This window comes from Agelaius phoeniceus, chromosome 3 (assembly GCF_051311805.1).
Source record: "Agelaius phoeniceus isolate bAgePho1 chromosome 3, bAgePho1.hap1, whole genome shotgun sequence".
In the NCBI taxonomy this organism is placed as follows: domain Eukaryota; kingdom Metazoa; phylum Chordata; class Aves; order Passeriformes; family Icteridae; genus Agelaius; species Agelaius phoeniceus.
Genome location: NC_135267.1, coordinates 116742860 through 116758788, shown reverse-complemented (window position 1 = coordinate 116758788; position 15929 = coordinate 116742860). Strand labels below are relative to the sequence as shown.

The following is a 15929-nucleotide window of genomic DNA, read 5'->3' as shown; positions in this document are numbered from 1 at the left end:
CCTAACCCTAACCCTAACCCTAACCCTAACCCTAACCCTAACCCTAACCCTAACCCTAACCCTAACCCTAACCCTAACCCTAACCCTAACCCTAACCCTAACCCTAACCCTAACCCTAACCCTAACCCTAACCCTAACCCTAACCCTAACCCTAACCCTAACCCTAACCCTAACCCTAACCCTAACCCTAACCCTAACCCTAACCCTAACCCTAACCCTAACCCTAACCCTAACCCTAACCCTAACCCTAACCCTAACCCTAACCCTAACCCTAACCCTAACCCTAACCCTAACCCTAACCCTAACCCTAACCCTAACCCTAACCCTAACCCTAACCCTAACCCTAACCCTAACCCTAACCCTAACCCTAACCCTAACCCTAACCCTAACCCTAACCCTAACCCTAACCCTAACCCTAACCCTAACCCTAACCCTAACCCTAACCCTAACCCTAACCCTAACCCTAACCCTAACCCTAACCCTAACCCTAACCCTAACCCTAACCCTAACCCTAACCCTAACCCTAACCCTAACCCTAACCCTAACCCTAACCCTAACCCTAACCCTAACCCTAACCCTAACCCTAACCCTAACCCTAACCCTAACCCTAACCCTAACCCTAACCCTAACCCTAACCCTAACCCTAACCCTAACCCTAACCCTAACCCTAACCCTAACCCTAACCCTAACCCTAACCCTAACCCTAACCCTAACCCTAACCCTAACCCTAACCCTAACCCTAACCCTAACCCTAACCCTAACCCTAACCCTAACCCTAACCCTAACCCTAACCCTAACCCTAACCCTAACCCTAACCCTAACCCTAACCCTAACCCTAACCCTAACCCTAACCCTAACCCTAACCCTAACCCTAACCCTAACCCTAACCCTAACCCTAACCCTAACCCTAACCCTAACCCTAACCCTAACCCTAACCCTAACCCTAACCCTAACCCTAACCCTAACCCTAACCCTAACCCTAACCCTAACCCTAACCCTAACCCTAACCCTAACCCTAACCCTAACCCTAACCCTAACCCTAACCCTAACCCTAACCCTAACCCTAACCCTAACCCTAACCCTAACCCTAACCCTAACCCTAACCCTAACCCTAACCCTAACCCTAACCCTAACCCTAACCCTAACCCTAACCCTAACCCTAACCCTAACCCTAACCCTAACCCTAACCCTAACCCTAACCCTAACCCTAACCCTAACCCTAACCCTAACCCTAACCCTAACCCTAACCCTAACCCTAACCCTAACCCTAACCCTAACCCTAACCCTAACCCTAACCCTAACCCTAACCCTAACCCTAACCCTAACCCTAACCCTAACCCTAACCCTAACCCTAACCCTAACCCTAACCCTAACCCTAACCCTAACCCTAACCCTAACCCTAACCCTAACCCTAACCCTAACCCTAACCCTAACCCTAACCCTAACCCTAACCCTAACCCTAACCCTAACCCTAACCCTAACCCTAACCCTAACCCTAACCCTAACCCTAACCCTAACCCTAACCCTAACCCTAACCCTAACCCTAACCCTAACCCTAACCCTAACCCTAACCCTAACCCTAACCCTAACCCTAACCCTAACCCTAACCCTAACCCTAACCCTAACCCTAACCCTAACCCTAACCCTAACCCTAACCCTAACCCTAACCCTAACCCTAACCCTAACCCTAACCCTAACCCTAACCCTAACCCTAACCCTAACCCTAACCCTAACCCTAACCCTAACCCTAACCCTAACCCTAACCCTAACCCTAACCCTAACCCTAACCCTAACCCTAACCCTAACCCTAACCCTAACCCTAACCCTAACCCTAACCCTAACCCTAACCCTAACCCTAACCCTAACCCTAACCCTAACCCTAACCCTAACCCTAACCCTAACCCTAACCCTAACCCTAACCCTAACCCTAACCCTAACCCTAACCCTAACCCTAACCCTAACCCTAACCCTAACCCTAACCCTAACCCTAACCCTAACCCTAACCCTAACCCTAACCCTAACCCTAACCCTAACCCTAACCCTAACCCTAACCCTAACCCTAACCCTAACCCTAACCCTAACCCTAACCCTAACCCTAACCCTAACCCTAACCCTAACCCTAACCCTAACCCTAACCCTAACCCTAACCCTAACCCTAACCCTAACCCTAACCCTAACCCTAACCCTAACCCTAACCCTAACCCTAACCCTAACCCTAACCCTAACCCTAACCCTAACCCTAACCCTAACCCTAACCCTAACCCTAACCCTAACCCTAACCCTAACCCTAACCCTAACCCTAACCCTAACCCTAACCCTAACCCTAACCCTAACCCTAACCCTAACCCTAACCCTAACCCTAACCCTAACCCTAACCCTAACCCTAACCCTAACCCTAACCCTAACCCTAACCCTAACCCTAACCCTAACCCTAACCCTAACCCTAACCCTAACCCTAACCCTAACCCTAACCCTAACCCTAACCCTAACCCTAACCCTAACCCTAACCCTAACCCTAACCCTAACCCTAACCCTAACCCTAACCCTAACCCTAACCCTAACCCTAACCCTAACCCTAACCCTAACCCTAACCCTAACCCTAACCCTAACCCTAACCCTAACCCTAACCCTAACCCTAACCCTAACCCTAACCCTAACCCTAACCCTAACCCTAACCCTAACCCTAACCCTAACCCTAACCCTAACCCTAACCCTAACCCTAACCCTAACCCTAACCCTAACCCTAACCCTAACCCTAACCCTAACCCTAACCCTAACCCTAACCCTAACCCTAACCCTAACCCTAACCCTAACCCTAACCCTAACCCTAACCCTAACCCTAACCCTAACCCTAACCCTAACCCTAACCCTAACCCTAACCCTAACCCTAACCCTAACCCTAACCCTAACCCTAACCCTAACCCTAACCCTAACCCTAACCCTAACCCTAACCCTAACCCTAACCCTAACCCTAACCCTAACCCTAACCCTAACCCTAACCCTAACCCTAACCCTAACCCTAACCCTAACCCTAACCCTAACCCTAACCCTAACCCTAACCCTAACCCTAACCCTAACCCTAACCCTAACCCTAACCCTAACCCTAACCCTAACCCTAACCCTAACCCTAACCCTAACCCTAACCCTAACCCTAACCCTAACCCTAACCCTAACCCTAACCCTAACCCTAACCCTAACCCTAACCCTAACCCTAACCCTAACCCTAACCCTAACCCTAACCCTAACCCTAACCCTAACCCTAACCCTAACCCTAACCCTAACCCTAACCCTAACCCTAACCCTAACCCTAACCCTAACCCTAACCCTAACCCTAACCCTAACCCTAACCCTAACCCTAACCCTAACCCTAACCCTAACCCTAACCCTAACCCTAACCCTAACCCTAACCCTAACCCTAACCCTAACCCTAACCCTAACCCTAACCCTAACCCTAACCCTAACCCTAACCCTAACCCTAACCCTAACCCTAACCCTAACCCTAACCCTAACCCTAACCCTAACCCTAACCCTAACCCTAACCCTAACCCTAACCCTAACCCTAACCCTAACCCTAACCCTAACCCTAACCCTAACCCTAACCCTAACCCTAACCCTAACCCTAACCCTAACCCTAACCCTAACCCTAACCCTAACCCTAACCCTAACCCTAACCCTAACCCTAACCCTAACCCTAACCCTAACCCTAACCCTAACCCTAACCCTAACCCTAACCCTAACCCTAACCCTAACCCTAACCCTAACCCTAACCCTAACCCTAACCCTAACCCTAACCCTAACCCTAACCCTAACCCTAACCCTAACCCTAACCCTAACCCTAACCCTAACCCTAACCCTAACCCTAACCCTAACCCTAACCCTAACCCTAACCCTAACCCTAACCCTAACCCTAACCCTAACCCTAACCCTAACCCTAACCCTAACCCTAACCCTAACCCTAACCCTAACCCTAACCCTAACCCTAACCCTAACCCTAACCCTAACCCTAACCCTAACCCTAACCCTAACCCTAACCCTAACCCTAACCCTAACCCTAACCCTAACCCTAACCCTAACCCTAACCCTAACCCTAACCCTAACCCTAACCCTAACCCTAACCCTAACCCTAACCCTAACCCTAACCCTAACCCTAACCCTAACCCTAACCCTAACCCTAACCCTAACCCTAACCCTAACCCTAACCCTAACCCTAACCCTAACCCTAACCCTAACCCTAACCCTAACCCTAACCCTAACCCTAACCCTAACCCTAACCCTAACCCTAACCCTAACCCTAACCCTAACCCTAACCCTAACCCTAACCCTAACCCTAACCCTAACCCTAACCCTAACCCTAACCCTAACCCTAACCCTAACCCTAACCCTAACCCTAACCCTAACCCTAACCCTAACCCTAACCCTAACCCTAACCCTAACCCTAACCCTAACCCTAACCCTAACCCTAACCCTAACCCTAACCCTAACCCTAACCCTAACCCTAACCCTAACCCTAACCCTAACCCTAACCCTAACCCTAACCCTAACCCTAACCCTAACCCTAACCCTAACCCTAACCCTAACCCTAACCCTAACCCTAACCCTAACCCTAACCCTAACCCTAACCCTAACCCTAACCCTAACCCTAACCCTAACCCTAACCCTAACCCTAACCCTAACCCTAACCCTAACCCTAACCCTAACCCTAACCCTAACCCTAACCCTAACCCTAACCCTAACCCTAACCCTAACCCTAACCCTAACCCTAACCCTAACCCTAACCCTAACCCTAACCCTAACCCTAACCCTAACCCTAACCCTAACCCTAACCCTAACCCTAACCCTAACCCTAACCCTAACCCTAACCCTAACCCTAACCCTAACCCTAACCCTAACCCTAACCCTAACCCTAACCCTAACCCTAACCCTAACCCTAACCCTAACCCTAACCCTAACCCTAACCCTAACCCTAACCCTAACCCTAACCCTAACCCTAACCCTAACCCTAACCCTAACCCTAACCCTAACCCTAACCCTAACCCTAACCCTAACCCTAACCCTAACCCTAACCCTAACCCTAACCCTAACCCTAACCCTAACCCTAACCCTAACCCTAACCCTAACCCTAACCCTAACCCTAACCCTAACCCTAACCCTAACCCTAACCCTAACCCTAACCCTAACCCTAACCCTAACCCTAACCCTAACCCTAACCCTAACCCTAACCCTAACCCTAACCCTAACCCTAACCCTAACCCTAACCCTAACCCTAACCCTAACCCTAACCCTAACCCTAACCCTAACCCTAACCCTAACCCTAACCCTAACCCTAACCCTAACCCTAACCCTAACCCTAACCCTAACCCTAACCCTAACCCTAACCCTAACCCTAACCCTAACCCTAACCCTAACCCTAACCCTAACCCTAACCCTAACCCTAACCCTAACCCTAACCCTAACCCTAACCCTAACCCTAACCCTAACCCTAACCCTAACCCTAACCCTAACCCTAACCCTAACCCTAACCCTAACCCTAACCCTAACCCTAACCCTAACCCTAACCCTAACCCTAACCCTAACCCTAACCCTAACCCTAACCCTAACCCTAACCCTAACCCTAACCCTAACCCTAACCCTAACCCTAACCCTAACCCTAACCCTAACCCTAACCCTAACCCTAACCCTAACCCTAACCCTAACCCTAACCCTAACCCTAACCCTAACCCTAACCCTAACCCTAACCCTAACCCTAACCCTAACCCTAACCCTAACCCTAACCCTAACCCTAACCCTAACCCTAACCCTAACCCTAACCCTAACCCTAACCCTAACCCTAACCCTAACCCTAACCCTAACCCTAACCCTAACCCTAACCCTAACCCTAACCCTAACCCTAACCCTAACCCTAACCCTAACCCTAACCCTAACCCTAACCCTAACCCTAACCCTAACCCTAACCCTAACCCTAACCCTAACCCTAACCCTAACCCTAACCCTAACCCTAACCCTAACCCTAACCCTAACCCTAACCCTAACCCGCGGTGACGTCATGATGAGTCATCAAGATGGCGACCCCCATGTGGTCACGTGGTACAGAACCAAGATGGCGACCCCCATGTGGTCACGTGACTGGGACCAAGATGGCGGCGACCGGGGGTCACGTGACTCGACAGCTGGGATGACGGCGAGTGCTCTGTGACGTCATTTACGACAAGATGGCGGCCCGTGACGTCATTTACGGCAAGGTGGCGGCCGTAGGGGGTGACGTCATTTACGGCAGCAAGATGGCGGCGGGCAGGCGGTCACGTGATCGGGGACCAAGATGGCGGCCGTCGTGACGTCGTGATTACTCATCAAGATGGCGGCGCCCAGAGGGTCACGTGGTACGGGATCCAATATGGCCGCGGCCATGGAGTCACGTGATCGGGGGCCAAGATGGCGGCGGTCACGTGACCCGGGACCCAAGATGGCGGACCCTGTGATGTCATCAAGATGGCGGCGCCCATGCGGTCACGTGGTGTCGTACAACATGGCGGCGCCCATGGAGTGATGTGACTGGGGATCAATATGGTGGCGGTCACGTGATCGGGGACCAAGATGGCGGCGGCCGGGGATCACGTGACCCGGGAGACAAGATGGCGGCCGTGTGCGGTGACGTCATTTACGGCAATATGGCAGCCGCGAGGGGGTGACATCATTTACGGCAGCAAAATGGCGGCCGCGGGGGGTCACGTGGTGCGGGGCGGCAAGATGGCGGCCGCGAGGGGGGGGTCACGTGGTACGGGAGGCAAGATGGCGGCGGGGCGGGTGATGTGGGGTGACGTCATTTACGCCAGCAAGATGGCGGCCGCCAGGGATCACGTGACCCGGGAGACAAGATGGCGGCGAGTGCTCTGTGACGTCATTTACGGCAAAATGGCGGCCGCTGACGTCATTTACGGCAATATGGCGGCCGTACGGAGTGACGTCATTTACGGCAACAAAATGGCGGCCGCGGGGGGGCAAGATGGAGGCCGCGAGGGTGGGTCACGTGGTACGAGAGGCAAGATGGCGGCGGGGCGGGTGACGTCATTTGCGGCAAAATGGCGGCCGCCGGGACCGGGGTTTTTTTCGGGGTTTTGGGGGGGTTTTGCGCGGTTTTCGCGGGTCGTGTGGGGTCGGAATGGCGTTCCGGTTCGCGTGGGGGCGGCGGCGACGCGCGCGGGGGTCTGGGGGGCGCGGGGTGGGGGGCGCCGTTTCGATCGGGTGATTGGGGGGGACGCCTGTGCACTGGGGTCCTTTCTGGGGCGTGTCGCGCCGGTGACGTCATCGGGGGCGCGCCGCGGGTGCAGTACTCCGCGGCAGACGGCAGGGGGCGCTGTACATGCAGTACTGGGGTGTGCGCAGCAGGGGGCGCTGTGAGTGTAGTACTGGTATGCAGACGGCAGGTGGCGCTGTGCATGTAGTGCCGGCCGGCAAGCAGCAGGGGGCGCTGTGTGTGCACTATGTATATGTAAATGGCATGGGGTGGGGTGCTGGATTGCAGGGGGTGGGTCTGGCGAGGGGGGTGGCCACGGGGGTTGGGTGTGTGGGATGTAGGGGTGGGGGCAGCATGGGAGGGGTGTGTATGTGGGTGGGGACTACTGATTGCTGACAGGTCGGATCCCTATATACTGTATATAGTAAAAAGAAGAAAAACTATATGTCCGGTGCAGCAGTAGGAAATTTCAGGCTCCCGGGGAGTAAATGGTTTGTTTTTTTAAATTATTTTAATTTTTTTCTTTTACTCCCAGGGAGCCTGAAAGTTGGTACTGCTGCTTTTTTAAACTAAAGCTAGAAAGGAAAACAAAGTTAGAAGGAGAAGGAGAGAGGGAGAGAGGGAGAAGCAAAGAAAGGAGAGGGAGAGAGGGAGAGAGAGAGAGGGAGAGAGAGAGAGGGAGAGAGAGAGAGAGAGAGAGAGAGAGAGAGAGAGAGAGAGAGAGAGACAGGAGAGAGACAGGAGAGAGACAGAAATGAGGGGGAGAGAAATGAGGGGGAGAGAGAAGGAGAGAGAAAAGACAGAGAGAAGCAAAGAGGAGAGAGAAAAAAGACAGAGAAGCAAATAGAAGAGAGAAAAGGAGAGAGAAAAGACAGAGAGAAGCAAAGAGGAGAGAGAGAGAAGCAAAGAGTTGAAAAAATAGAGGGAGAGGAGAAAAGACAGAGAGAGAAGAGGAGGGAACAGGGACAAAGAAGAGAGGAGGAGAGAACAGAGACATAGGGAGAAGACAGACAAGACAGAAGGAGAGGAGACAGAGAAAAAGAGAAGAAAATAAAACAGGAAGACAGAGTGAGACAGGAGAAGGAGGATGGGAGAACTGAAGAAGGACAGGAGTTGAGGAAAAGGAAAGTGGTTAGGATTAGAGTGAAAGTGAAAACTTAGGAGTAGGGTGAAAAAGGAAAAGACTAAGAGCAAAAAAAACACAAACCAAGGAAAAGGAGAACACAGAGAGAAAAAGAAGCAAGAAGACTGAGATTGACAGTGATAAAGAAAACAGAAACAAGGGGTTAGAGATAGATGGAAGTTAAGTTAGAAATAGAACAGTAAAGTGAGGGGCAAAAGGAAGAAATACAGTGGAAAGAAATGACAGAACCACACCAAAAAAAGACAGGAGCCACGGTGGGGGAAGGAAGGGCAGGGGGTATCTTTATTAAGGGTGACTCAACTTTATTAAAAGAATGCTTTTATGTATACATCAGCAAAATACATGGAAACAGTGTATACAAATGCAAGCACAGATAGAATGAACAGACACACTGGTAAAAATCTAATTTACATATAGAGCAATACAGCAAAATGCAGCAGTTAATGCAAATGCAATACAGAGCAGCACAGCAAAATGCAGCAGGTAATGCAAATGCAATACAGAGCAGCAATACAGAGCAGCAATACAGAGCAGCAATACAGAGCAGCAATACAGAGCAGCAATACAGAGCAGCAGGTAATGCAAATGCAATACGGAGCAATACCCATATTAAGACAAAGCAATAACCTTTTTCTATTTTCATTAGATGTTGATTTATTGTTACAGGAAACCCAAAACAACAAAAGCACACAAAAAACAACACTCATCTCCCATTAACACCCCCTTCAGCTTACACACAAACTCACCATCACTGCAATCACAACTGCTAAATTACTCCCCAGCAATCATTGGTCCTCAGGAACATGGTTCCCGGAAGCCTCCAAAGAATCCTCCTGCCTGACGAAAACCCCGGTCCCTGGACGGTCTGCGCCCAAACTTTGGCGATGAACGTTGCCTCGCAGACCGACCGGGACCCGGGAAAAAAAAACCCAGCCGGGGGGAAAAAAAAAAAAAACCCCCCGGCTGGGGATTTTTTATTCTAAATTTAAAAATTAGTTGAAAAACCTGAAAAGCAAAAGTCAGACAAGGTTACAACCCTAGAACCCTTCAACACACACACACTTCCGTCAGCTTACACACAAACCCACGCTGACTCACACCTCAACTGCTCTGCTAACCCCCGGCACGCATTCACACCGCTCCTCGGGAACGCGGTTCCCGGGAGCCTCCAAAAAAATCCTCCTGCCTGACGAAAACCCCGGTCCCTGGACGGTCTGCGCCCAAACTTTGGCGATGAACGTTGCCTCGCAGACCGACCGGGACCCGGGAAAAAAAAACCCAGCCGGGGGGAAAAAAAAAAAACCCCCCGGCTGGGGATTTTTTATTCTAAATTTAAAAATTAGTTGAAAAACCTGAAAAGCAAAAGTCAGACAAGGTTACAACCCTAGAACCCTTCAACACACACACACTTCCGTCAGCTTACACACAAACCCACGCTGACTCACACCTCAACTGCTCTGCTAACCCCCGGCACGCATTCACGCCGCTCCTCGGGAACGCGGTTCCCGGGAGCCTCCAAAAAAATCCTCCTGCCTGACGAAAACCCCGGTCCCTGGACGGTCTGCGCCCAAACTTTGGCGATGAACGTTGCCTCGCAGACCGACCGGGACCCGGGAAAAAAAAACCCAGCCGGGGGGAAAAAAAAAAAACCCCCCGGCTGGGGATTTTTTATTCTAAATTTAAAAATGAATTACAAAACCTGAAAAGCAAAAGTCAGACAAGGTTACAACCCTAGAACCCTTCAACACACACACACTTCCGTCAGCTTACACACAAACCCACGCTGACTCACACCTCAACTGCTCTGCTAACCCCCAGCACGCATTCGCGCCGCTCCTCGGGAACGCGGTTCCCGGGAGCCTCCAAAAAAATCCTCCTGCCTGACGAAAACCCCGGTCCCTGGATGGTCTGTGCCCAAACTTTGGCAATGAACGTCGCCTCGCAGACCAACCGGGACCCGGGAAAAAAAAACCCAGCCGGGGGGGGAAAAAAAAAAACCCCCCAGCTGGGGATTTTTTATTCTAAATTTAAAAATGAATTACAAAACCTGAAAAGCAAAAGTCACATACACAAGGTTAAAACTAGTCAGCATGTACTCACACACACAGAGACAAGTAGACACAGACACACACAGTCATGTGCTCTCACACACACTCACACGCTCTTCCTGCTTACGGGCTCGCTATGGCCCTTACTCAAGATGCTGAAGAACGTGCTTCGATGCGTCTTCTGGCTGCCACTCCTTGAGGTCGAATGGTAGATTCTGGGGAAATCGGTAGCCTCGAGGACCTGTGAGACAACAGGAAGTGGTCAACGAGTGGCCAACAGCTAGGAATTTTCCCCACTCTGGACCAATAAGTTTTCTACCCAAAATCCCATAAAAGACAGATGAACAGTAAAGTTTTTACAACTGTTCTACCTAACTATGACTACATGCCAGGGCAGGGCAGCTCCAATCATAAGTGGTATAATATAAGTACATACAATATAAGCAAACACATACAGTGCAAGGGCACATACAGTGTAAGCATATACAATATAAGCCAACATAGGTACACGCAATATAAGCCTATAGAATATAAGCCAACACAGGTACACACAATATAAGCATATACAATATAAGGATATACAATATAAGCCTATAGAATATAAGCCAACACAGGTACACACAATATAAGCATATACAATATAAGGATATACAATATAAGCCTATAGAATATAAGCCAACACAGGTACACACAATATAAGTATATACAATATAAGCCTATACAATATAAGCCAACACAGGTACACGCAATACAGGCACATACAATAAAAGCCAACAAAGGTACATGCAATATAGGTACACACAATATAAGCCGACATAGGTACACGCAATATAAGCCAAGACTTGAGATAACTCTGTGGAAGATTAATTGTTGGGCCCCATACCCTTTGAGAAGATGGAACCTACAGAACAACTGCAGTCACTTGAGGAGGGTGTAAGACGCTCCCTCTAGAAGTCCAAGATAATGGCATGGAAAAAAAAGCACTACCAAAGCTGGTAGTGAGAAGGAAGATGGATGAGAAAATCTTGTAATCCTTCCTGTCTCAAAGGGTAAAAATGTAAAGATGCCAGAAAACGCTATATCTGGGAAGGAATGTGAGTAAAATACTGCCTATATGGCACAAAATAGTGCCTGTAAAGCGTCAAGATGTAACAAAGGCCTATGACACGGAATAGACACAGACTACATAACACGGACGACACAACATAGACACGGATGGCATAACACAGAGACAAGAGTAAACTGCCTAGCGCTTTCAACTTATGGACCCAAGATTCGTAGCACAAGATGAGCCAGAGGCCAATGATGCCAAAGGAAAGAAAGCCCTATGACAATGGCACGTGATGATGAAATGTACCTCGTTAAAAGAAGTTAGTGCCAAAGCAGTTAAGAGGATGCTCGAGAGGCTCAGCGAGCCTAGAGAAGGAAGCCAACTGCCGGGTGACCGTGGCTGTAGCTCCAGACCTGAAGGCGAGCTCCTCGGGGGAAAGATCCGTGACGACGTCGAGTCGAGGAAGGCGGACGACGCAAAGTTCCCGAGAACGCGGAGATGGGTTGGAACTGCCCTGCCCGGCAAAGGCTCTGGCGAGGCTGAGGAGAAACCCTCTCCCTTTACTTCCAGAGAGCCTGTCCCGCTACAGACCTCTCCGCTAAGCTGACATCAAATTGCCCCCTGTGACAGTAAAGGTTTTTCCCCTTCTCCCGACCGCTGGCCCCGACACTTAGCTTTTGGAAGAGGAGCGGACAAAATCCATCCTCGGTCGCACGTGGACGTTGAGATGTTCTCCGCGTGTGCTTCGGTGTCGCCGTTTCTAAGCTTTGGCTAAGAGCCTCCTCGGGGTACCTAAGACAAAACAGAAAAGGTGACTATTGCCCTCAACAACAGTAATCCCCGGGACTCCTCCGCACCACTGCCCCGGCTCACCTCAAATCTTGATTTGACTCCGGAGGCTGCCCAGAAGATACCTGCAAAGAGAAAAGGTACACACTTAGCATGCTGCTGTGTAACGCTCACCTATGGGTCAGCCTGCCTAAACCCCGACTCACCTGCCCTCCTCCGTTCCTTAGCGTGCCTAGGGCAGCGACAGCACCTGCAAAGAAACAAAGCAGAAAAGCATGCTGAGATACTGTGAAAACACAACCTCCCAAATCTGACAAGGATGCCACACCGATACCTTAGGCTCGCACCCACCTGGCACAGATATGCTCGGCTAGGATAGATTGCAAGCGGACCACCTAAAATAAAATAAAAAAAAAAAGAGATGCTTAAAGCTGCACCAGAAACTGAGACCTCAACAATAACAATTGCTTCTGTACGCTAGTCAATGCTCACCTCACCCACTTGGCCTTGACTGCTGCTCTCAGCCTTGACTTCCTGAAAAGAAAGACAAAGAACAATGCTGTAACAGCCACCATTTATGCTTCCTCTACAGAAACAAATACTGTCTCACCTGCTCGGGGGAATCCCCTCACCCGGGATGGGGCCCTCTGGCACACGTTTAATCCATCTGAATCTGAAAAAAAAGTTAGGACAAGAGTCAAACTGTTGCAGGATAACTTAAGAGCTCCAGATATCTTGTGTCCATCTACAAATCCCATCTAGAGTCCAACTACACCCCACATTACAAACTTCAAGTCCCCGGGACTTCTCCTATGGCACCGGGCTATGCGGCAGGGCAGAGCAGCTCCGGCACAAATGTGTGCGCACACCCGTGACACGGGACGGGACGTGACAAACAACGGGGACGCGACATGGACAGAAATCTCCTGGCAAGGAAAATGGCTGCGAGGACTGAGAGAATGCAAAAGGAGATGACCGAGGTGAGACCGATGGTGAGCTGATGAGGCTCAGAGAAACCTGGACAAAAAAGATGCTAACTGAATGATTTATTCCAAGAACTGCAAAGATGGATGCTCAAGAATCATACAGCCAGAAGCCTCTACCTGCCCTCACGTTCCTTCGAGTCCTAGTCCGCCATAATGGATCCTGGCGGGGTATAGCTGTCCATACAGCTCAGAACAAGACCTGAAAAGACAGCTGATTGGATGCTTATAAAAAGAGATGAGGGTCTGATGCCTGTCTGAGCTCCCAAGTCGAAAGTTCTATGGCATTGGTGCCAGGCCAAGGAACACTGAGAGCACAGATGCTAAGACTGGTGCCAAGGTTTCTGGTAGGCCCCTCAAAGGGCTAAGATAAAAGACATGAGACAGCTAAAAAAGACATAATGCACAACAGACAAGTGACACAATACACACCGGGACTGCTCTGCCCTGCTCACCTCAGCACTGGGATCAAAAGTGAGACTTTGCTTTTAGGGGGCCTAAGGGGTCACTTCTTGGCTACCCTCATCTCCAGAGCCAATTCAAAACCTCCCCCCTCCCCCCCACCACCCCAGGAGTGCCAACCCAGCACCTCACTTTCATCCCCTCTGTGGGTCGTGGCACTCTACTTATCTCTCGGACATCTGGGGATGCCGGTCCGTGTCAGGTGCGAAGAAAGGCCGCCTTTCTGGGCGGGAAAACGTTGGTGGGAAGTTCCTGCTGTCACCGGGCTGTTGTCTCTTAGACAGCTATATTAAAGGAAACCAAACGTCAACACCTGACCTTGGCACCTCTTTGGCCAAAACCACACAAGTCTGCGACTCACCCTTCTCCTAAGAAGGCCTGGCACCTCCTAACTGTAACCCTCTGCCAGAGATATAATGCATCTGCACCTGAAAGAAAGTTAGAACATATGTCAAACACATGCACGATAACTCAAAAGCTACAAACACCTTATGTCAACCTAGGAATAGCATCTAGAGTCCAAGTACAGTCCACATTACAACTTTCAACTCCCCGGGGCTTCTCCTATTACACCAGGCTATGCGGCAGGGCAGAGCAGCTCCGGCACAAATGTGTGTGCCGACACCCGTGACACGGGACAGACGGGACATGACAAACAATGGGCACACAACACGGACAGAAATCTCTAGGCAAGAAGGATGACTGCGAGGACTGAGAAGATGCCAAATGAGATGACCAAGGTAAGACAGACCGATGGTGAGCTGATAAGGCTCAGAGTGCCCTGGAGAAGGAAGATGCTAACTCAATGTTTTAGTCCAAGAACTGCAAAGATGAATGCACAGGAGCCCTACGGTCAGAAGCCTCTACTTGCCCTCACATTCTTACAAGTCCTAATCCACCATAATAGAACCTTGCAGGGTGCAGCTGTCCATACAGCTCAGAACAAGACCTGAAAAGACATCTGACTGGATGCTTACAAAGAGTTGCAATTCTGATGCCTGTCTGAGCTCCCGAGTCAAAAGTTTTATGGCCTGAGTGCCGGGCCAAAGAAACGTGGAGATCGTGGCTGCTAAGAATACTGCCGAGGTTTCTGATAGGCCCTTCAAAGGGCTAAGATAAAAGACATGAGACACGCAAACAAGACATAATGCACGACAGACAAGTGACACAATACACACCGGGACTGCTCTGCCCTGTGCACCTCAGTACTGTGATCCAAAGGGAGACTTTGCTTTTAGAGGGCCTAAGGGGTCACTTCTTGGCTACTCATCTCCAGAGCCAACTCAAGACCTCCCCTCCACGACCCCAGGAGTCCCGACCCAGCACCTCGCTTTCATGCCCTCTGTGGGTCGTGGCCCTCTACTTATCTCTCAGACATCTGGGGATGCCGGTCCATGTCAGGTGCGAAGAAAGGCCGCCTCACCGGCTGGGAAGGTCCTGCTGTCACCGGGCCATTGTCTCTTAGACAGCTATATTAAAGAAAACCAAACATCAGTGCGTGATCTTGGCAGCCCGTCGGCCAAAACCCCACAAGTCTGCTACTCACCCTTCTCCTAAGAAGGCCCGGCTCCTCGGGTCGCACGCTTCGGGCACGCTCGGAGGCCGACGCCGTCGTCGTTGGGTACACCTGGGTTAAGAGGACAGGAGGTGATGTGGCATTGCTGAAAACTGACTGGACGCTCAGTACTCCTCCCTACTTCCCTGACTCACCGCAACTCCTCGTTGGCTCCTGACTGCTACCCGGAAGTTGGGGCTCATCAGGGTGGAAAATTCGGTCCGTCGGCCAGTTAGGGATGGGAGCTTGGCATGCTCCGAGTGGATTGCCTAAGGCACAAAAACGAGAATGGAGACTTAGACTTGCCCTCTTAGAATTCAGACCGCAGCAACAAGAAAGGCTACTGCTCACTGCTCACCTTGCTCTCTCGAACTTGACTGCTGAGATCCAGCTATACTTCCTAAAAATAAAGACAAAGAAGAGCGCTGTAACAGGGTCACACTTGACACTCCCCCTGCACAGACAAATGGTGACTGACCTGCTTGTGGGAACCCCCTCACCCGGGATGGGGGGCTCTGCCATGGATGCAATGCATCTGCACCTGAAATAAAGTTAGAACACATGTCAAACACATGCACGATAACTCAAAAGCTACAAACACCTTATGTCAACCTAGGAATAGCATCTAGAGTCCAAGTACAGTCCACATTACAACTTTCAACTCCC

The 15929-nt window shown here is 50.5% G+C and overlaps 1 long non-coding RNA gene across 2 annotated transcripts; it reads right to left on the bottom strand.

Moving 5' to 3' along the window:
• Positions 1 to 8609: 8609 nt before the first annotated feature.
• LOC129134158 (uncharacterized) lies at positions 8610 to 15534 on the bottom strand. 2 transcript variants are annotated; one of them, XR_013181601.1, is made up of 11 exons: positions 15419 to 15534; positions 15255 to 15335; positions 14070 to 15177; positions 13841 to 13992; positions 12874 to 12936; positions 12756 to 12797; positions 12615 to 12658; positions 12470 to 12513; positions 12348 to 12388; positions 11781 to 12266; positions 8610 to 10664 (listed from the first exon to the last, which is right to left on the bottom strand). It is a non-coding gene; the product is annotated as an uncharacterized LOC129134158 (long non-coding RNA). The 2 variants fall into 2 exon arrangements; XR_013181602.1 differs by having other exon boundaries at positions 11888 to 12266.
• Positions 15535 to 15929: the final 395 nt, after the last annotated feature.